Source organism: Mobula birostris, chromosome 2 (genome assembly GCF_030028105.1).
Source record: "Mobula birostris isolate sMobBir1 chromosome 2, sMobBir1.hap1, whole genome shotgun sequence".
Taxonomy (NCBI): Eukaryota; Metazoa; Chordata; class Chondrichthyes; order Myliobatiformes; family Myliobatidae; genus Mobula; species Mobula birostris.
In genome coordinates this window covers 159042850-159067190 of record NC_092371.1, presented here as the reverse complement: position 1 = coordinate 159067190, position 24341 = coordinate 159042850, and positions in this window count along the sequence as shown.

Here is a 24341-nt window from a genome sequence, read left to right as displayed (position 1 = left end):
GGTACTCCGGTTTCCTCCCACTATCGGTTAGCAGGTTAACTGGTCATTGTAAATTATCCTGTGATTAGGTTAGGCTTATATAGGTGGCTTGCAGGGCAGTGTTGGTTGTTGGGCTAGAAGGGCCTATGCCATGTTGTACAATATCTCTAAATAAAGTAAAATAAATGAAAGTGGTGATTGACAACATGCAAGCTTAATATGGGACAAGAAGAACACCCAATTGTAAGATAACTACTTGGTTCGCAGAGCTCACTCCCGTGTGAGGATCATCAACTTTCACTATCAAACAATCTGCATCACATTTCCACAAGTGTTTGAACTATATCTCCACTCTTTTACTTGCCAAATCTAACGTGATCAGACCTTTTTGCATCAAATCATTAATTGGAATTTATTTCCTGTTATCACATGTACTGAGGTACAGTGCAAAGCTTGCTTTGCATTGTACAGTTGAACCCATTACAGTGCATTGAGGTAGCGCAAGGTTAATCAGCAATAAAATGCAGAATAAGTGAACATTCAAAAGTAGTGTTAAACCCTTAATAATGTTCAAATTTCAAAGTTTGAAGTAAATTTATTATCAAAGTACCTATTTGTCACAATATACTACTCTAAGATTCATTTCCTTGCAGGCATTAACGGTAGATCAAAAAAAAAGAAAAAACTGCACACAAGACTGACAAATAACCGATGAGCAAAAGAAGACAATCTATGCAAATTCAAAAGTAAGAATAGTATTAACAATTATAAATAAATAATACTGACAATATGAGTTTGTGATATCCTTGAAAGTGAGTCCATAGGTTGTGGGAACACTTCAGTGTTGAGGTGAGTGAAGTTACCTATGCTGGCTCAGAAGCCTAATGTTGAAGGGTAATAATTGTCCTGAACCTGGTGGTGTGGAACCTAAGGATCCTGAACATAGCAAACCCTGGACATAATCTCAACCTGCTGCAAATGCAACTTCTGTCGCTTTTCGAGGTGACTAATGAGTACTACTTCTTCAGGAGTCCATCTGGATTGAGGATAAATTGCTTCCACCCATGGTTTGTGGGATCTAAGCTGATTGAATGTACAAAGTGCAGGCAGGTTAGGAAGTACGTGTGGGTGGAAGGCTTGTGATGTGGAGAACTGTTTCTGACACTTCATAGCACTTTCTATGCATTCAAGGTTTGCAGTCCCATCCTAAATTTCCTCCTCTACTTAAAGAATTCATGGACTCGATATTCCCGAGAGGCAGTGGGGAGGTCACATTTTTACAAGAACGCTTTGAGCGTATCCTTGACTTTTATCCTCCCCCCCCCCACCTCCCTCTTCTTTTTCAACAGAGCTCAGATTAACATTTCTGTTTTGGGCATATGGAGCCAGAAGCGCAAAGAACATAAGTACCGTATGTGAAAATCACACAATGAGAGTTTTCTGTCATTAAAAAGTGAGGACTGCAGCCTAATTCAAAAGTCCAAGACCTGGAATGTTTAGCAGTGTACTGTAGTCAGGAATTGCCAGCTCCAGGAGGTTTCTGGAGTGGCTCATGTGGACCACGTGGAAAGGAACGTTCCCCACCCCAAGTTGCTCAGGGAAGCTTTGTGCCTCTCCATGACTACTGCATAGCTGAATCTTGTGTAGAGCTACAGGGCAGTGCAGCACAAAAACAGTTCATTCGGCCCAACTAGTCTGTGCCGAGATATTATTCTGCCTAGGCCTGCATCCAGGTGGCAGCACTCAATACACCACCCCCCCACCACATCTATGTACTCTTCCAACCTTTTCTTCAATGTTGAAATCAAACCAGCACCTTCACTTCCACTGACTGCTCATTCCACATAGTCACCACCTTCTGAGTGAAAATGTTACCTCTCAGATTCCCTTAAACATTTCACCTTTTATCCTTAAGCTATGGCCTCTAGTTCAAGTTTTACCTAACCTCAGTGGCAAAAACCTTCTTGCATTTACCCTAAGTAGATTCCTCATAATTTTATATACCTCCATCAAAACTCCCCTCAGCCTCCATCACTCCCAGGAATAAAGTCCTAACTTAATCAACTGGACCCTATAGCTCAGGCTCCTCAGGTTCTCAAGCCCAGCAACATACTTGGAGAGTTTCTCTACACTCTTTCAAACTTATTGATATCTTTCCTGTAGGTAGGTGACCAGAAGTGCGCAGAATTCTCCCAGTTTGGCCAGACCAACTTATTATACAACTGCAACATAGTATCCCAACTTCTGCACTCAATACTTTGATTTATGAAGGCCAATATGCTAAAAATGTACATATCCATGTACTGTTAGTTTAGGTGTTTAAGCGGAAATACTTTGACAAAGCACAGCAATGTGTCTCACTGATCAGGCAATGAGTCCAAGGAATTTTTTGCTCTTGATTGGTCTATTGTGTTAACAATACCTTTTTGATTGAGCAAAATGACGCACCAAAAACAAGGAAATATGAGGATTTCTATGAAGTACATCTCTGGAAGGCTTTTGACGTTCTGGTTCTTTATATGCATGCTGGAAAATTTCTTCAATTGGTAGATTAATAGGCTTCTTTTGTTATAAATAACATTGTTCTTAGCACACTAGACTACAAGGCTAAAGTGCCTTGTTAATAAAAGAAGACAGAGGAGAATGGCCAGACTGGCTCAAGTTGACATGAGGGCAACAGTATCTGAGTTACTTAAATTGAGTTGAATGCAGAAGAGCATCTCTGAATGCACAATACATCAAACTTTGAAGTGGACAGGTTTCAACAGCAGAAGACCAGAGCATACACTCAGTGGTCACTTTATTAGAAACAGGAAGTAGCTAATAAAGGGAGCACTAAGTCCATACCTCCTATTAAATGATTGTTAAAAATATTAATGCAGTCCATCATAACTGTGAACATAACTGTTCACAACCCTGGATCACATCCACGTACTTTCCCAGAATATCTGACCATTTTGCAGCCTCCAATTGTATCTATAATGCTGAATATCTTATTTAAAAATGCATGTTGAATCCTTTAAAATCTAGAATAAATATAAAAGGGTAGCACCAGGGAAATGGGAATTTCAGACACTTACTTATAGAGTTATTTAGAGATATAGTGCCCTTCCAGCCCAATGAGACGCACCCTTATAACACTAGCCTAATTACAGGAGAATTTACAATGACCATTAACCCACTGACCAGTATGTCTTTGGACTGTGTGAGGAAACCAGAACACTGAGGAAATGCACGCAGGTTGAACTCTGAACACTGGCAGGTAGGATTTAATGCAGACAAGTGCGAGGTTTTGCACTTCGGTGGGACCAGCCAGGGTAAGTCTTACACAGTGAACAGTAGGGCACTGATGTGTGTGGAAGAACAAAGGGATCTGGGAATTCAAGTACATAATTCAGTGAAAGCGGTGTCACAGGTAGATAGGGTTCTAAAGCAAGCTTTGGCATATTGGCCTTCATAAACCAATGCATTGAGTACAGACGATGGGTTGTTAAGTTGAAGTTGTATAAGACACTGGTAAAGCCTAGTTTGGAATATTGTGTGCAGTTTTGGTTAGCTATCTACAGGAAAGATGTAAACAAGGTTGTAAGAGGGCAGAGAAAATTTACAATGATTTTGCCTGGTCTGGAGGCCCTGAGTTATAAAGAAAGATGGCAAGAGGGCAATAGTATCTGAGTTACTCAAATTGAGTTGAATGCAGAAGAGTATTTCTGAATGCACAACACATTGAACTTTGAAGTGGATGGGTTTCAGCAGCAGAGGACTACAAACATACACTTAGTGGCCACTTTACTAGGTACAGGAAGTACCTAATAAAGTGGGCACCAAGTCCACATTTCCAATTAAATGATTGTAAAAAATATTAATGTAGTCCATTCATAACTGTGAAAGGTAGAATAGGTCTTTAGAATGTAGAAGATTGAGAGGTGATTTAGAAAATTATGAGGAGTATAGATAGGGTAAATGCAAATAGGCTTTTTCCACTGAGGTTGTGTGGGACTACAACCAGAGGTCATGGGTTGAAGTTGAAAGTTGAGAAATTTAAGGGGAACGTGAGAGGAAACATCTTCACTCAGAGGACCGTGAGAGCGTGGAACAAGCTGCCAGTACAAATGGTGCATGTGAGCTCGATTTCAACGTTTAAGAGAAATTTGGATAGGTACATGGATAGTAGGGGTATGGAGGGCTATGGGCCCGGTGAAGATCAATGGAAGTAGGCAGTTTAAATGATTTTGGCATGGACTAGTTGGGCCAAAGGTCCTGTTTCTGCGCTGTACTTCTCTCTGACACTATGACTCTGACCGCTCCGCTTGGTGCTATGCTGCCCTCATGCCTCCATGGCACCCCATTCTACCGATGTGGAAAAAGTAGGGGAGAAGCTGTTCTGACTGGCAGGACAGTGGTTAATGAGAAATCCATGTCGCACATAAATGTCAAGAATCCAGAGGAGAGATGAGGGGAAATGAAAGAGCTGTGGAATCATTCTTGCAAGAAGGTCCTCTGAGGGATTAAGGAAAGACCTTCCCATACAAATCAAGAGTAGATCAATGCTCCAATTAGCTTCTTAGCTTTACAAGTCAAAATAAATCATCATTATTGCGGATGCACAAATAATCAATCTTGCCAACTCTCCGTCATTATTGTTTTACTGAAGTCTCTGTTCACACAGGAATATTCCAAATCAAATTCTGCAATTTTCTTCATCCCTAATTACATTACATTACTTATTTAAATGCATTAATAGTGAATCAATCAGTTCCTAATTTATTTAAATGCACTTTTAGGAACTAACCTTGCTATATGCTTCAATAATCCACACCAGATAACATACATTTTTTATTTTTGAACCAAACCAAATTTACCAAGGGCATAACGTATGCAAATCAGCCTCTGGTGCAGAAAAGATGATTGCAGCTATCATATTCATTATTCATACCACTAAGAAAAAATAAATACATGCAAACTGACTTATTCAAAGAAATAACATGCTTTTGCTGCATAATATCAATTAAACTGACATAAATATGAAGTTAGAACTAAGGTTACAAATTATTTTTGATAGCTGGTACACATGGACACCGCGGAACAGAAAATCTTCAGCACCAGAGGGAAATGGGAGATCTGCATCTTAATTCCATGTAACCACCATTTCTACAGGTCCCTGATATCTTTAATAACTTGTAAACATCTGATGGAAAACACCTTACTATTTTAAAGAAGTGAGTTGCAAAGTCCTATCATGGCCCTTTTGAAAATTCAAGCTTCTAAATTTCAGGGCTGTGTGGCCCAACTCTAATTTATTCAACATTTCTTGTAGTTTTTGATTTGAAGTGCTTATGACATTATAAACAACCTAATCAAAGCTTCCCTCATGCATTGATCTCAAGGAAGTACAAGTCAAGTTTATGAACTTTTCCTTATCTATTAACTCACTGAGTGTAATATCTCAGTGAGTTATTCCAAACATCTACTCCAAACATCTAAATGACTGTCTATATATTTTATCATAACCCCTTTAAACACATGTAATTTATTCATCTTAATTTCTCAGTGTTTTGTAGTATAACAAGGTGTTTTTTGCTGCTCTTTTAGTAAAGTGATTTGCACATTTTCTATCATGGTCCAGAAAATAAAGTTCATTTCCCTAAGATGGTTATCTTAGGTGCAGAAAAGAACTTGTCTTAATCACCACAAAGTAAAAGCCACACTGGGCAAACATACTAATCATATAGAGTCAAATGCTGTATGATTCTGTGCAAGAGAACCTTACTTGTGAGAGGGTGGTGAGCTCTAATCCCGTGGGAGTAATCCTTAGCACATCTTCACTGGATCTCCTCATAGGTTCCTAGTCCTAAAGAAAGATGCCAATAACTAATTAGAAGTCTTTACGATTACAGTATTTGCAACACTTGTAACATTAACCCACCACCAACACTTTATCCTTTCCTGTCAGAGTCACCTTATGTACAGACACTCCTGTGCCCAGCATCATGCTGTGGACATACAATCAATCGTTGTACAGTATGTATTTATATTTATTGTGTTTATTTATTATTGTGTTTTTTTTTACCTTATTCTTTTTGTTTGGTGCTGCATCAGATCTGAAGTAACACTTATTTCATTTTCCTTTACACTTGCATACTGGAAATGATATTAAACAATCTTGAATCTTGAATAAAAATCTCACCAATAAAACTACTACAAAGTCACCTGAGTCTTATTGTGGCCCTGTAGACCCTCCAGAAACTTTTAATTGGAATCTAGAATATAAACTACAGTCACTATTTGCTTGTCAGATATTGTCAAATAGCTAGGCAAGGTTAACCTCAATGAATAATTGCAAGTATGCTGTATATAATTGAGTCATAACTTGATAACATGAGTAAAATATTTTAGAGTGTATCTGTACATGGAGACACGAGAGACTGCAGATGCTGGAACCTGGAGCAACAAAAGAACTCAGTATTTTGACTTAAAACATCAACAATTCCTCCTCCCTCCCCCACAATGCTGCTTGACTCACTGAGTTCTTCCAGCAGATTATTTGTTGCTGGTATATCCATCTCTGAAAAGCAAAATATTGCGGATGCTGAAGATTAGAAATGAAGCTTGTAAAATGCAAAGAGTTTTGGGTTGAGAGAAAAAAGTGAATATCAATGATAAGGTGGGTATTAAAAGAGATTGAATGCTCTTGTTCTTTCACAGACATTGTCACAGTTCTACCCTTCTATTTCTCTGCAATCTAAAACATATTTGACTTTGCCTTGCCCCTGTGCTGAAAGGTCATTGAACTGAAACATTAATTATTTATTAACAACAAATTATTAAGAAACAGAATGCTTCTTCTGGATTTTAGTTCAACTTTCAACAATATTGTCCCACAGACCTTGGTGAATAAACTCTTACTAAATGCACTATTGCATAATTGGATGTTGGGCTTCCTATCCAACAGATCTCAGATAGTCAGGATGCACAACTAGTCCTCCCTTCGCATTCATTCTCAACATGGGTGCTCCTCCAGGGCTGTGTGCTAAGCCCATTGCTGTACACTCTGCTCACACATGACTGCACGGCCAAAATCCCGAGAAATCACTTGTCAAGTTCGCCTGTGACTCAACCATGGTGGGGCTCATCACCAACAGAGAGGAGGTGGAAGAGCTCGAGGTCTGGTGCTCAGCAAATAACCCCTTCCTCAATATCAACAAGACAAAGTAGATGATTATGAAATTCAGAAGAACTCACACCACTCACACCCCTCACACATAAGCAGAACAGCAGTGGAAACTCCAAACAGTTTCAAACTCTCGGGAGTGCACATCTCACACAACCTTTCATGGTTCCAGAACACACTCTACTCAATCAAGAAAGCTCACCAACACCTCTTTCTGAGGAGGCTGAAGAGAGCTGAACCGTGCACATCAATACTCATGACTTTCTATAGATGCACCATAGAGAGCATCCTAACATGCTGTATCAATGCATGGTTTGGAAACTTCACTGTGGCAGACAGGAAAGCTCTACAACAGGGAATCAGAACTGTCCAATGCATTACTGACAGCAGCACACCCACCGCCATAAGATATAGGAGCAGAATTAGGCCATTTGGCCCATTGAGTGTGCTTCTCCATTTCATCATTACTGATCCATTTTTCCTCTCAGCCTCAGTCTCCTGCCTTTTCCCTATATCCCTTCATGCCTTGACCAATCAAGAATCTATCACCCTCTACCTTAAATATTCATAATGACTTGGCCTCCACAGCTGCCCATGGCAATTAGTTCCTCAGATTCACCACACCCTGGCTAAAGAAATTCCTCCTTATCTCCATTCTAAAAGGACACCTCTCTCTTCTGAGGCTGTGTCCTCTGGTCCTAGACTGCCCCACCATCGAGAACATCCTCTCCATATCCACTCTATCAAAATCTTTCACCATTCAATAGGTTTCAATTATGCAACCCCTCATTCTTCTGAATTCTAATGAATTCAGAGCCATCAAATGCTCTTCATATGACAAGCTGTTCAATCCTGAAATCATTTTCATGAACCACCTTTGAATTCTCTCCAGTGCCAGTATATCCTTTCTAAGATAATGCTCAAAACTGCTCACAATACTCCAAGTGAGGCCTTTATCAGTGCTCTATAAAGCCTCAGAATTACATATTTGCTTTTATATTCTCGTCCTCTTAAAAGGAATGCTAACATCACATTTGCCTTTCTCACCACAGGCTCAGCTTGCAAATTAACCTTCAGGCAATCCTGCATAAGGTCTCCCAAGACCCATTGCACCTCAGATAAAGGACGTGTAATCAGAAAGGTGTCAGAAAAAAGCCAGCAATATCATGAAGATCCCATCCACCCTCCTCATGGGACTGTTTGTCCCACTCCCATCATGGAGGTGGCTACATAGCATCTCTGCCAGGATGACCAGACTCATGAACAGTAGGACTGATCAACACCTCCACTCACTAACCCAACCCATCCACATCCCTCTACTACTACTTTACCATTTCCTGTCACTAACCTTATGTACAGACACTTCTATTTACCTAACAACATTTTATGTACAAAGGAGCAATTTTTATACATACAGAAAGCTATCCATTTAAATTTATTGTGTTTTTTTGTGTTCTTTATCTTTTTTTTGTTGTGCTGCATCAGATCCAGAGTATCACACTTTATGACATTAAACAATCTTGAATCTTGAACTTCTTTCTCCACAGATGCTACCTGAGCTGATGAGTAATGCCAACACTATTCACCCCGGGCACGGTGCTATTGCAGCTCGGTGCCTTCTGGACTTTGGAGTTCAATTCTGGTGCCATTCTGTACAGATTCTCTGTTCATCCTCTCGAAGCACTGTCAGGGTTTTCCTCGGATGCTCCAGGTTCCTCACACAGTCCAAAGTCGTACTGGGTAGATTAATTGGTCATTGTAAATTGTCCCGTGATTAGGTTGTGGGTTGTGAGATTGCTGGGACGATGTGGCTCAGGGAGCCGGAAGGGCCAACTCCAGGCTGTATTACTAAATTAAATAAATAAAACATTTTCTGATTTTATTCCATAAAACTGATTGATTTATTCGGAACAGCTATATGAAGTATTTTGTGTTGTTGTGCAATTGAGGCTTAAAATAACCAACACATGAAATCTACATCTTCAAAATCCCTTTGCCATCCTGAAAGACATCTATAATCATGGTGCAAATTAACACGTTAAGATAGGCCTGAGGGAGGAGTTAAAACCTCACACCCTGATTAATACTGTTCTGTCGAGTGCCAATTCGCAACAGTACTTTTTGATTTCCACTCTGAATACTCCTGGATATGTAGCTGTCCTACTTTGATAAAATAGTATTAGTTTGAACTCTGCCCTTCTATGCCAGACACAAGGTATGAACCTCTGCTCTCCACTGACCCTCTCGTGATAATGTGTCATCCCAAGGGTCAGTGTGAAGAAGTTGCAGATAAAGGCTACTACAGGGTGAGCTGAGCAAATAAGTGTGGGCCATTGCTGGAGACAGTTCCATGTACTGACAGACTGTCTGAGTCCTATAGTATCCTTTATTGCTGCCTGTCTGATGGGATGAGAGTTGCTCTTCCCCCTCTTTGCTTGAGAATACAGCTTCCCTCAGCCTTGAAGTTTTCTTTATGACAGCAATGTGAACTGGGGCAGGGGAAGGTGTGTGGAACTGCAGCTACACCACATCCAACAAGGAACAGTGAGAGAGACAGTCAAATGCAGCATTCTGCCAGTCCCCGCCAATGGACTACACATCGGGTGGCAGTGATCACACCAGCCTACACAACACTTGTGCTCATAAGCAGCCACTCCACATTAAGCTCTGAGTGATTCACTGACAGGTTTGCATCAGGTTTCTGAAATGGCAGAGGCGGAAGGGTTTCACACTACATTCTTGATATACCAGCACTGTCTGGAACACATACGTGTATGCATAGCGACTCCTTTCAGCAATGATTCCATGCTCTTTCCTGGATTCATATTCCAACTGCAAAGCAAGATGTAGTCAGTAGTAGTGTTAAGGGGTCCTGCAGAGGACGACAGATTGAAACAGCCTAGGTGTCCTCAACTGGCATTTTTTTAACTTGCTCCTGTCCATGTGACAGATTTTATGCAGTCATTAGAAACATTGAAGTATCTTTAAAAACGCAAACATGAGGAATTCTGCAGATGCTGGAAATTCAAACAACACACATCAAAGTTGCTGGTGGATGCAGCAGGCCAGGCAGCATCTCTAGGAAGAGGTACAGTCGACGTTTCAGGCCGAGACCCTCCGTCAGGACTCAGTACCTCTTCCTAGAGATGCTGCCTGACGTGCTGCTTTCACCAGCAACTTTGATTGAAGTATCTTCAATGATTTCCTGCTGCACTACTGTACAAGTGGATAGTCGCCTCCCTTTTAAGACTTGAAGCCCTACTGTTAGTAAATTCTGGATGACTTTAGACATGTGAAATATAAAATAAATAGCAATTGTTTAATACATTTTGGTGGTCAAAATAGATGTAAGTAGATTTTTACAGGAGATCCTCAGAAGAAAACGAGGCACCAACAGCACAAGGACACACCACATTGGTTTCTGTGCAGTGCCAATTATGTGCACGTTTGTAAGGTAACAGAATTACTTGCCTCTACTATCTTCAGCTTTTTCAGATCATCAATGTTAGAACATAGAACATTGAATGCTACAGAGCAGTATAGGCCCTTCAGCCCATAGTGTTGTGCCAACTTTTTAACCTTCTCTAAGATAGATCTAACCTTTTCCTCTGAGATAATCCTCTATTCTTCTATCACGCACAGGCCTCTTTAAGAGTTTCTTAAATGCCCCTAACATGTTTGCCTCTACCGCCACCACTGGAGGGCTGCTCCATGCACCTCCCACTCTCTGTATAAAAAACTTACCTCTGACACCCTCCTCTTTATTTTCCTCCAGTCTCCTTAAAATTATGCCCCTGATATTAGTAAATTCCACCCTGGGAAAAAGTCTATAGATATCCATTTGATCTATGCCTCTTATCATCTTACACACCTCTTTCAAGTCACCTCTCATCCTCCTTCACTCCAAAGAAAAGAACCCGAGCTCACTCACCTATCCTTATAATACAATTTTAATGCAAAGCTGACTGACTAAGAGTCAAGAAAAAGCTTTGTCATCAGTTGCGGCTGTTTATCCAGAGGTAAGGTAGGAAGAACAAATATTAGATAGGCATTCATTTCAGATGGTTTTATCATGGATTGCAATCCCAGGCAGTTTCAATCTCAGAGCCGCTCAGAAAGCTCAATACATAAACTTAGAATGAGCTTGATCAGGTTGGCAACAATCCATCAGGCTTGCTCCAGCCACAGTTTTCTCTTCTCTCATAAAATTGCTTCTAGTCAAGAAGCTGCACTAATATCTCTTTCCACTTCACTTGTCAAAATGCTTGTGCGGACTTGCCCTTCAGCTCCAATTACTGGGGGAACTTGGCAGCAGAGAAGGAGTACCCAGATGGTTATCATTTTCTAAACTCCAATTGAACACTGCTATTAAAACTTTATCTGGAGCAGCTCATCTGGCCTGTCATGCCTGTAAGCCCCAGGTCCTGAAGTGTTTGCAGACCAACTTGGTCTTAGACCTCTCATTGTTTCTGCCTTGTCAAACTCATCTATCATTTCCTGCTTCTAGACATTGACTGCAGCAATTTGTAGCCAGCTGATATCTATGAGTTTTGTTGCTGGAACTCTGTCCAGTTGACTCACTAATTCTGAAGGGATTCAGATCTGCATAGTTACTCCAGTGAAGCATAACACTTGCCTGAACATTCCCACTAGGACCTCTAACACAGGGCAGTATGGTAACATTTTACAATACCAATGTTTGAGGTTAAACTTCCACCACTATCTGTAAACAATTTGTATGTTCTCCCTATGACCATGTAGATTTTCTCCAGATGCACTGGTGTTCTCCCACTGATGTACGGATCAGTAAGCAGTGGGCATGCTATGTTGGTGCCTGAAGCATGGCAACACTTGCAGGCTGGCCCCAGTACATCCTCAGAGTGTGTTGGTCCTTGATACAAAACAGCATATTACACTGTATACTTCTATGTACATGTGACAAATAAAGCTAATCAGTAATAGTAAATCCATGACCTTATGCAGCAGCAGGCTTTTACAAATATTGTCAGGCCAGGGTTAGCTGACTTTCTTTATATAAATCTCCAGTTTTGCACCCTTGAAAACCAAGGATAGTAAGCCCATCTAAAATTAAAAGCATTTTAAGTTATGTCTGGAGCACATCCCTTTAAATACGCCAACACAGTCTTTCCCGGTCTTGAATGGACCAGGATTTCTGAACAGCTTTAAGAAGCAGCAGCAACAATACTAAACCACATGGTAAATACGTGGTAAATGGTTCCATTATACAACATTTAAATATGGTACTAAATTGCTTCGAGACCACATAAAATATGCAATGGTCCTTCAATCAATATTTTTCCAACATCCTCACTAGCTTTCATACAATAATCAGCATGTTCATGAGAAAAACATACCAAAAGAAGATAAAAGTGTCTTCTCCCAAGTTCTCAGTATAAAGAACCGTATCAACATCAAAAAGTTAGATTATCTTGTCCTCCATCATATTCTGTTTATGAGATCATTCTGTGCATAACAGGAACTACCATTCAAAAGGCAATGAATTGGAATGTTTGTGTAGGTGACAAATGTTGTCCAAATGCACATAATATCAGAATCAGAATTATTATTTAATGATAATAGAGTGTTCTTTACAGCAATATTATTTCTACTCCAGGATGAAATATCAATTACATTTCCACTCCAATCCACCACTAATCTCTATGTTTCACTGACTAACCTAAGGTCTAAACTTAAACTATCCCCTTTGCCGTTACAGATGAACAAATGCATCAATTGCAGAAGATTATATTTGATTCCTTACTTTGATGGAATTCATATCAATGCACCAAAACCCATTTATTGCCAGCATGTTCTGTATCATAAAATGCTTATTACTGAGGTCCAAAACAACAAGCTATTTCCGATTAATGTCCAACCCTATTTTACAAGCAACCTGGTAAGCAAAGCAATTTGAATTCTTCAAATATTACCAGGCTTCTTGCCATAAAATGGATAAAAGTGTCACAAACTCTGGAAGTATCTTGATAAATAAAATAGATACACTTGTCTTTATTTTTTTTCATTATTCTGGCTTTGCAATAATTTTATGATTTTTTTCTTATCAGTTACCAATTTAATGACTTTGTAACAGTTATTCAATTTGAACTCATAATTCTGTTTGGAATTTTGGTTTTGGAAACGAAATGGCAAGAGAAAAGTACTGAAAATTAATATCGGTTTAAGTCTTTTTCCTGCATTTACATTGGTTTGTTGTTCATTATTTTAAATAATACATCTTCTACTGATCTGAAACCAAAATGTATAATCATGGCCACTTTATTAGGTACATCTGTGCACTTCCTGTTAATATAGTTATCTAATCAGCCAATCATGTGCCAGCAACTCGATACATAAAAGCATTCATACAAGGACAAGTGGTTCAGTTATTGCTCAGCCCTAACCTCAGAATGGGGAAGAAATGTGATGTAAATGACTTTAACAGTTGAACTATTGGTGACAGATGGTGTGATTTGAGTATCTCAGAAACTGCTGATCTCCTGGGACTTTCATGCACAACAGGCTCTAGAGTTAACAGGGAATAGTGCAAAAAAGAAAAAAACAATGAGCAGCAATCTTGTGGGCAAAAGTGCCTTATTAATGAGAGAGGTCCCAGGAAAATGGCCAGATGAGTTCAAGCTGACAGGAAGACAACGGTAATTCAATAACCACATGTTACAACATTGGTTCGCAGAAGAGCATCCTGAACACACTAAATGTTGAATCTTGAAGTGGATGGGCTACAGCAGCAGAAGACGACAAACATATACTCAGTAGCCACTTTAGTAGGTAGAGGGGGCACCTAATAATGTGGCCATTGAGTGCATTGCATAGGACATTTTTTAATTCAAATTTCTCAGACAGCAAAGCTAGAGCAGTTGTTTTCTTCTGTTTAGTCTTGATATTACCAACTGCCCCTCCTCACTGATCCTGATTTTCTTAAATATAAATTCCGTCATCTCCTTCACTTCCCAATTTGGAGAAAAATGTCACTTGGTATTCATTGGTTTCCTAGGACTTGAAACAAAAAACAACTTGACAGTTGGGGCACAAACAAGAGAAAATCTGCAGATGCTTGAAATCCAAGCAAGCAACACCCACAAAATGCTGGAGGAACTCAGCAGACCAGGCAGCATCTATGGAAAAAAGTATAGCCGACGTTTCGGGCTGAGACCCTCCGGCAGGACTGGAGAAAAAAAGTGGAGGAGTAGATTTAAAAGGTGGGGAGAGGGGAGAAATAAACACAAGGTGATAAGTGAAACCTGAAGGCTGAGGGGAGAAGGGATGAAGTAAAGAGCTGGGAGGTTGATTGGTGAAAGAGATACAGGACGGGAGAAGGGAGAGTCCGTTAGAAGAGGACAGAAGGCCATGGAAGAAACAAAAAGTGGGAGGCAATAGGTGGACATGGAGATAAGGTGAGAGAGGGCAAAGGGGATGGGGAATGGTGAAGATGTGGGCAGGGCATTACCAGCAGTTCTAGAAATCGATGCCTCCAACCTGATGGCATGAACATTGATTCTGGTGGTTAGTGTTGCTCCTTTAAGCAAGCAGGGTAAAAGGCATAACCCTGGAAACTACAAACCGGTGAGTTTCATGCCAGTGTTACAGAAGTTAGTGGAGGGGATTATTTTGTGTACGATATTTGAGCATTTTGAAAAGTCTTGTCTTACTAACTTGATAAATATTTTTGAGAAGGTGACTGGAATATTGATGAAAATAGCATCAGATGAAGAAGCCATGGACTTCAGTAAGCTGTTTGACAGGGACTATCATGGGAGACTCATCCAGAAGATTAAGATGCATGCAATCCACACTGCTGATGTGATGGTTGAGGCAAATCTGACAGGGGTGTTCAACAGGCTCTTAGGTAGGCATACCAGTGTGTAGGAAACAGAAGGGTTTTGTAGGCAGAAGAGATTATTTTAATTGGGCACTTAATTACTATTTTACTTAGTTTGGCACAATAGGCACAATAGTTTGGCTCAACTCTCTTTTACCCTTTATATACTTAAAAAGACTTTTAGTATCTTCTTTGATATTAGTCGCCAGCTTCCTTTCATAATTCATCTTTTCCTTCCTTATGACCTTCCAAATTTCCTTCTGCAAGTTTTTAAAAGCTCCCCAATCTTCTATCATCCCACTAGCTTTCACTTCCTTGTATGTCCTCTCTTTTGCTTTTATATAAAAATGTTAATCACTGTAATGATAAGTTTGAAATTACTTGATTGTCATAAAAACCTATCTTATTCAATTATACTCTTCAGAAAAGTAAATCTGTTGTCCTCGCCCAATCATGTTTAAATCTGACTCCTACAAATGTAATTGACTTTTAAGTAGAGTTCATTGTCTCATACACAAACACGGTGAGGTAGAATTACAATGAAAATGTCCTTCTCGCGGCATCACAGGCAAGTGGTTTCTGAAGCCACAGAGATTTTTAACTGCCTCCTTCATTCAGGGGCAATCAGGAATGAAAAATAAAAGCTTTTATTTTGCCAGTAACAATCTCATCTCCAGAAGATATGGTTAAAAAGCTGGATTATTGCTGTCAGAACTAGCACAGGTGTCATTCTGTTATTCCATATTTTTGCAATTTGAGAAGGCAAAAGGTGAGTTTAACTTAGATTGTCCCAAATATTTTTCTATCTGTGATCCCTTTGATAATCTCCTGTCCAATTAATAATTAAAGCAGTCAACTTAAAATGTTGGAGAATTCCAGAAAGGTGACTCTTGTACATGTCTACAGCAATGTTTTCTGTCTGCCCAGATTCCTATTGGTCTGATTCATTCCCTCAGTGAACCCAAACATATTAAGCTATCTTCAGTGACAAATCTATACTTGTTAAACAACTGAACAGGTGCTTGATACACTGCTGTGATTGAGATGAACAAAAACAGGTAGATATGTGGTTGATGTGGAGCTTGCTAATGGCTGACAAGGTTTCCATCACCATTAATTTCAAATACTTCACCAAAGTAATAGGCCAAAATTTCTAAATCAGCAATGTAACGTGGTTCAAAACAGAACACAGCAAGCAACAAAATGACAACAAAATGAGCCCAGTTCCTCTCTCCCACCTACAATTCTCTGGCCCCAAGACAGGCCACCTTCTTCAGCCTCCAGTGGACTCAGATTCAGACTCGGACTTATAAATATTGAGCCTTTGACAACCCCAATGGAATCACAGTTGAGGCTCTGGCAAATTGGCCTGGACTTTCAGAATTACAATACAATCCTTGGATGAAGATGCTTGGCCCCAGGACCTGGCAGATCACTAGGCCTCAAAGTTCTGGATTCTCTGATAATGGGATCCCAAACACTCTGCCCCAAACCCAGGTTTTACCAATTCACTGATCAGGAGGTCATTGAACCTCATTCCTCCTGCCCACTTGAAAGCCAGACTCCAGAATGCATTAACAACTTGCTGACGTGGGGGGAAACCAGCCTTCATACGCACTACTTTGCTAGTTCAGCATCCACAGAGGACTGTCTTGTTCCCCTTTCTCTTCTCCATTTACATCTCGGACTTCAACTACTGTACAGAGTCTTGTCATCTTCAGAAGTTTCGGATGACTCTGCCATAGTTGGATGCATCAGCAAGGGAGATGAGGCTGAGTGCAGGGCTACGGTAGGAAACTTTGTCACATGGTGTGAGCAGAATTATCTGCAGCTTAATGTGGAAAAGACTAAGGAGCTGGTGGTAGACCTGAGGAGAGCTAAGGTATCGGTGACCCCTGTTTCCATCCAGGGGGGTCAGTGTGGACATGATGGAGGATTACAAATACCTGGGGATACGAATTGACAATAAACTGGATTGGTCAAAGAACACTGAGGCTGTCTACAAGAAGGGTCAGAGCCAACTCTATTTCCTGAGGAGACTGAGGTCCTTTAACATCTGCCAGACGATGCTGAGGATGTTCTACGAGTCTGTGGTGGCCAGTGCTATCAAGTTTGCTGTTGTGTGCTGGGGCAGCAGGCTGAGGGTAGCAGACACCAACAGAATCAACAAACTCATTCGTAAGGCCAGTGGTGTTGTGGGGATAGAACTGGACTCTCTCATGGTGGTGTCTGAAAAGAGGATGCTGCCTAAGTTGCATGCCATCTTGGTCAATGTCTCCCATCCACTACATAATGTACTGGGTGGGCACAGGAGTACATTCAGCCAGAGACTCATTCCACTGAGATGCAGCACAGAGCGTCATAGGAAGTCATTCCTGCCTGTGGCCATCAAACTTTACAACTCCTCCCTTGGAGGATCAGACACCCTGAGCCGATAGGCTGGTCCTGGACTTATTTCATAATTTACTGGCATAATTTACATATTACTATTTAACTATTTATGGTTCTATTACTATTTATTATTTATGGTGCAACTGTAACGAAAACCAATTTTCCCCCGGGATCAATAAAGTATGACTATGACCTCCCAGCCTGGCCTGAGGAAATCCCTCATCCATGTCACTGGCCTTTCAATGTGGAGCAGAGACTTAGGATTCCAGCCTGTCCTGTACTTCCCCCACATCCCTGTCCCTAAACTCTAACCTAATCCCTAACTCCCCTCTCTGTCCCCAAAACCATTACACAAACACAAAAAAAAACTAAGAAATAACTAGAACTGAACCACAAGATCAATGTAAACCCATGCCAACAACATCTCCTTCAATATATCTTCAACATTCCCATCCTGGGAAAAAGATTCTTAATCTCATTGTTTATACCTCCATCAGGTCACACAAGCCTCCTCTACTACAGGAAAAATAAGCGACTCAACAAACTGATGAATCTCTTCTGCAGTCACCACATAAAGTTGATATATCTTTAATTACCTTTTTGAAATGTTCAGTAATGACCATTTTCAGCCAATCATCTATCCATCAATGGGAGAGGATGTAAGATTAAGTGGTAGGCATGAAAATATTGTACAGTTTAATAAATAGCACTCACAGGCAACTTAACAGGCAATCAACTGCCCATTCGTCTCCTGGGTAGCCAAAACTTCAATACCTTTACTATGATGATATTTTGTTCAAACTACAAGGTAAACCATTTGCTTCTATCCTAAACTCCTCCGGAGTTTTTAAGAAACTAAAATGCCAGGAAAAATTATCCCTAAACTCTTTCATCTGCCTTTTCACTTAGGGAAATGTTCCTTTTCTTTTTACAATATTTCAACAATTGTTTGCTCGAATTCTAGCAATTGTAAGAAATGTTATTTAATCTATTTGACTTCCATATTGTCATGTATATGTATGGTATATGGATTATTGTTATCATCATGCTGTTTATTGACTATAACTCAGGATTTAACCCAATCATTGCCACAGTTCTAATCAAAAAACTCCAAAACCTGATTACTATCTCCCTCTGTAGCTGGATTCTTGACTTCCTAATGGGAAGACCACAGTCTGTGTGGATCAGAAGTAACACCTCTACCTCGCTGACAATCAACACTGCTGCATCTCAGGGATGTGTGCTTAACCCACTGTTCTACTCTCTCTACACCTATGACTGTGTGGCTAGACACAGCTCAAATACCATCTGTAATAGAATATAAAAGCAAGGTTGTAATGTTGAGACCTTATAAAACACTGGCGATGCCTCACTTGGAAATTTGTGAGTAGTTTTGGGCCCCCGAGCTTAGAAAGGATGTGCTGAAACTTGGGACAGTTCAAAGGAGGTTCATGAAAATGATTCCAGGATTGAATGGCTTATCATATAAAGAGTGCTTGATGGCTCTGGGCTGGTAATCAGAAGAATGAGGGATGACCTGATTGAAACCAATCAAATTATGAAAGGACGTGGAGAGGATGTTTCCTGTGGTGGGAGAGCCTAAGACCAAAGGACACAGCCTTAGTCTAGAGGGGCATCCTTTTATAATGGAGATGAGGAGGAATTTATTTAGCCAGAGAGTGGTGAATCTGTGGAATTCTTTGTCACAGCCAGCTGTGGAAGCTATGTCTTTATGTGTATTTAAGGAAGAGGATGATAGATTTTTGGTTGTTCCGGGCATGAGGGGATATGAGAAGGGGCTGAGAGGAAAATTGGATTAGACATGATGAAATGGTGGAGCATACTCAATGGGACAAATGGCCTCACTCTTCTCCTATATCTTATGGTCCTATAAATTTGCTGACCACACAACTATTGTTGTCAGAGTTTCAGATGGTGATGGGAGGGTGTGCAGGAGTGAGATATATCAGCTAGTTGAGTGGTGAGCAGCAACAACCTTCCATTCAATGTCAGTAAGACCCAAGAACTGATTGTGGATTTCAGAAAGGGTAAGATGAGGGAACATATACCAGTCCTCATCGACATATCAGAAGTGGAAAGAGTGAGCAATTTCAAGTTTCTTAGTATCCACATCCCTGAGGATCTATCCTGGGCCCAACATATTGATGCAACTGCAAAGAAGAAACGAAAGCAGATTTCATTAGGAGTTTGAGGAGATTTGGTGTGGCACCAAAGACACTTGCAAATTTCTACAGATGTCCTGTGGAGAGCATCCTAACTGTTCTGACTGACTGCATCACCATCTGGTATGGGGGGGGGGGGGGGATGCTACAACACAGGATTGAAGTAAACTGGAGAGAGTTGAAAACTTACTCAGCTCCATCATGGGCACTAGCCTCTGTAGTATCCAGGACATCTTCAAGGACTGACGTCTCAAAAAGGCAGCATCTATCATTCAGTAACCACACCTCCCAGGTCATGCCCTATTCTCATTGCTACTGTCAAGAAGGGGAGACAGGAGCCTGAAGGAATACACCCCAAGATTCTGGGACACAGTTTCTTCCCCTGTGTCCTCTGATTTCTAAATAGGCATTGAACCTATGAACACTACCTCACTACTTTTTAAATGTTTATTTTCATGCTACTTATTTAATTTAATTATTTAATATATAGATTTACTGTAATTGAGATATTTTTCTCTATTATGTATTACATTATACTGCTGCTGCAAAGACAAAACATTCATGATATATACCAGAGATACTAAACCTGATTCTGATTCTAATCATGCCAAACACTGCACACTTTCACCACTAAATTGAATATAAGGTCCTTTTAAGTTTCTCTCCAGGAAAAAAGATAAACTGGTGATACCTCACTTCATGGCTGTAACTATTAATTACATCTCATATTAAGGTGGATCTATACTGTTGCATTCTATTTCTATTGCATTCCTATCTGTTCCAAAATACTACCCCTTTGCCAGTGCACGATACACCAGATGTTTCAATGGTTTGCTCTTAAGCATTCAAAAACAGTACCATCATCAATTTCCCTATCATAAAAGTGTAAAGGATTATAATGTATCAAAATTTAACTGCACAAGTCAAATAAGCACTGTGGCAACAAATGCAGGTCTCTGTGTATCATTTGGCAAGTAACTCATCTCCTGGCATCACAAAGCCTTTTGCTGCCTCCAAGGCCCAAGTCAAAGGGCATGCACTTGCTTGGATGAATGTATCTTGGCAACTTTTTGGAAGGGTAACATCCTTGATTACAAAGCAGCTCACTTGACACACCCCAACCACATTTCGATACATTCAAACCCTCCTTTACTGTGATGTTAGTATCAATGATAATTACTACTGCATTTATTCCCAAATGCTACACCAACAGCACCTCGCAAACCTGCAATTTCTACTACTGAGGACAAGGGCATAAGGTGCACAGGAATAACAATGTCCACAAGTTTCCTTCCAAGTGATAGAACATCCTGATATTGCCATTACTTGATCATAACTCTGTCTGCATCCAGAAAGTTCCTACAAAACAATATTATAGAGGCATCTTCATCAAAACTTTCAAAGATTTTTGCTGCCTCCAAGGCACAGTCAAGGGGTATGCACTTGCCTGGATGAATGCAACTCGGCAACATTCGAATTGTGCAACACACTTGAAAACTAAGTGGTTCAAGAAGGTGGTAATCCACCTTTTCAAATGCAGTTTGGAATAGTCAGAAATATTTGCCTTTCCACTTGTTCCCACTCTCATTAAACTGATAAATGACTAGTGTAATGTGACATGCACAAAGAGATAGAGAAACTCAGAAGGTCAGGCAGCATCTATGGAAAGGAATAAATTGTCAACATCTTGGGCTGAGACCTTTCATCACAGACCTCAAAGAAGGTTCTCAGCCCGAAACATTGACTATTTATTCCTCTCCATAGATGCTGCTTGACCTGCTGAGTTCGTCCAGCACTCTGTGTACATTGCTCAAGATTTCCAGCATCTGCAGAACCTCTTGTGTTTATGATCCATGTAAACATGCTTTTGTTTTCTGTGATATTAGTTATAAGAATGAAGATTTGGTTTCCCTTGTTGTAGTACTTGTTAATAAATGGAGATATTTAAAGTTAACAGTCCATATTTAAATACTGTCATTTCTGCTAATCCATTTCAATTAAAATACTATGATCTGAAATCTATTTCATTCTCTGAAAAAGTGCCTCATCACACTTGATGTACAATGTATTCTCTGTCTGTGCAACCTGCTATGCTCCTGATATCCTCCTGTAATCTTTCAAGTCTTTTACTTCATCTTGTTTACATGTCAGTATTATTTTGGTCTGAGCTCTGAGTATATCCAAAGGTACCAGATGTACTAAGCTTCTTAATTGTCTCACCTTATTTACCAAATCCTGAAGGCCGTCTTCGCCACTTCAAACATCCAGCTAGTACTCTCATCCTGTTCTGTCTGCCTTCTCTCGTGAGTTTTAATCAGGGATCATGCCCTCCCTCCCTGTAATAGAACTGGATGCACACATTCTTCACTGGTATACCCCTACCAAACAATATTTCTGCCACTAGTTTTCAGCACATCATCGTATTGCCATTCGATGGTTGATTTCAAATAAATCTGGTTAACAGCTGATGCCAGTCAACTTTTAACCTCATTATAGCTTTTCAAATGCCTTTTTCAAAGCAGATCACATTCCCACCAGTAGGAACTTAAGAGAAAAGCAAAAGAGTTATCTTCTTTTTTGGATCAACTAATATTCATCTCCCTGGCATTTCACTCTAATGGCCCAATCCAGCATTCACTTCCTCAGCTCTTGGTGCAAACGACCATGTTGATTACAGATATAATATTCTAAAGTGAGCTACAGCATACTTAAAAACAATATATACAACATAAAGATAGGCATTGCACACCAACAAATGCTGAGCTCATCCTTCATAAGATATAAGACTATAAGACATAGAGCAAGTCCCTTTGCACTTCAGATTTTTGTATTTTTTCTGCACTTAGAAAATAGACAATGTTTTAATTTCTTCTGCTGAGGTATATGACCATACACATTCTGACACTGCATTCCATCTGCTACTTCTTTGCCCATTCCCATAACCTAAGTCCTTCTGCAGCCATTCTACTTCCTCAAAGCTACCTGCCCCACCACCTATCATCTGAAATATTTGCAACAAGGGCATCAATTCCATTTTCCAAATCATCGACAAATAACTTAAAGAATCAGCCCCAACACAGACCCTGTGGAACACGAAGAATCACTGGCATTCAACCATAAAAGGCCACCTTTATCCCCACTCTGCCTCCTGCCAGTCAGCCACTGCTTTATCCAGGCTAAAATCTTCTCTGTAATACCATGATCTCAAAGCTTGTTTTGCAGCCTCATGTGTGGCACCTTGTCAAAGGCCTTCTGGAAATCCAAGTGCACAGCATCAACCTATTCTCCTTTGTCTATTCTGCTTGTTATTTCTTCAAAGAATTCCAATAGATTTTACCAGGCATGAGTTTTCCTTGAGGAAACCATGCTAACTATGGCCTATTTCATCATTTACCTCCAAGCATGCTAAAACCACTTTCTTAACAATCGACTCCTATATTTTCCCAGCCACAGAGATTAGATTAACTGGCCTATAATTTCCTTTCATCTGTCTCTGTCCCTCCTTGAAGAGTGGAGTGACCTTTACAATATTCCTGTCTTCTGGAACCATAAGACGTAGAATTAGAGCAGAATTAGGCTATACAGCCCATTGAGTATGCTCTATCATTCTATCATGGCTGATCTCGGATCCCACTCAACCTCATACACCTGCATTCTCACCATATCATTGATGTCCTGACCAATCAGGAAACTTTCAAGTTCCTCCTTAAATATACCCACGGACTTGGCCTCCACCACAGTCTGGGCACAGCACTCCACAGATTCACTATCACTCTGGCTGAAAAAATTCCTTCTTACCTCTGTTCTAAAAGGTCACCCTGAATTTTGAGGCTGAGCCCTCCAGTTCTGGATACCCTCACCGTTGGAAACATCCTCTCCACGTCCACTCTATCTAGTCCTCTCAACATTTGGTGGGTTTCAATGAGATCTCCACACATTCTTCTAAATTCCAGTGAGCATAGGCCCAAAGCTGCTCAAATTTTAACCCTTTCATTCCCAGAATCAACCTTGTGAACCACTCCGGAAGCTCTCTGAGATATGGGGCCTAAAACTGTTGACAATATTCCAAGTGCCTCTTTTTTGCCCATTCTTCCAATTCATCTTAGGGCTGCTGCAATTACATTGCGACCTCAGCACTACCTACTCCTCCCCCACCTATCTTCGTATCATCTGCAAACTTTGCCACAAAGCCATCAATTCCATTATCCAAATCATCGACAAACAATATGAAAAGTAGCAGTCCCAATACTGACTACTGAGGAACATCACTAGTCACTGTCAGCCAACCAGAAAAGTTTCCCTTTAATCCCACTCGTTGCCTCCTGCCTGTCATCCATTCTTCTATCTATGCCAGTATCTTCCCTGCAACACCATAGGATCTTATCCCATGAAGCAGCTTCATGTGTGGCACCTTATCAATTGCCTTCTGAAAATCTAAGTAAATGACATCCACTGCCTCTTTTTTTTTCTCCAGCACCTCCTTACCTTGACTACGGTACTAATGTCATTGTTGCCAATATACATCAAGATTTCTGGCTGCTTATCCTCGCCCTCGAGAATGCCATGGACATGATCTGTGCATTTCCCCTCCTTCTCCTGACAGTCACCCAGATACCTGTCTACTGCAACCTAAAGGTGTCTACCTCCCTGTAGCTCTTGTGTATCATCTCCACATTCTCCTGTAGGAGCCAAAGTTCATCAAGCTGCAGTTTCACCTCCTTAATATGTTCTTTCAGGAGCTGCAGCTCAGTGTATCTGA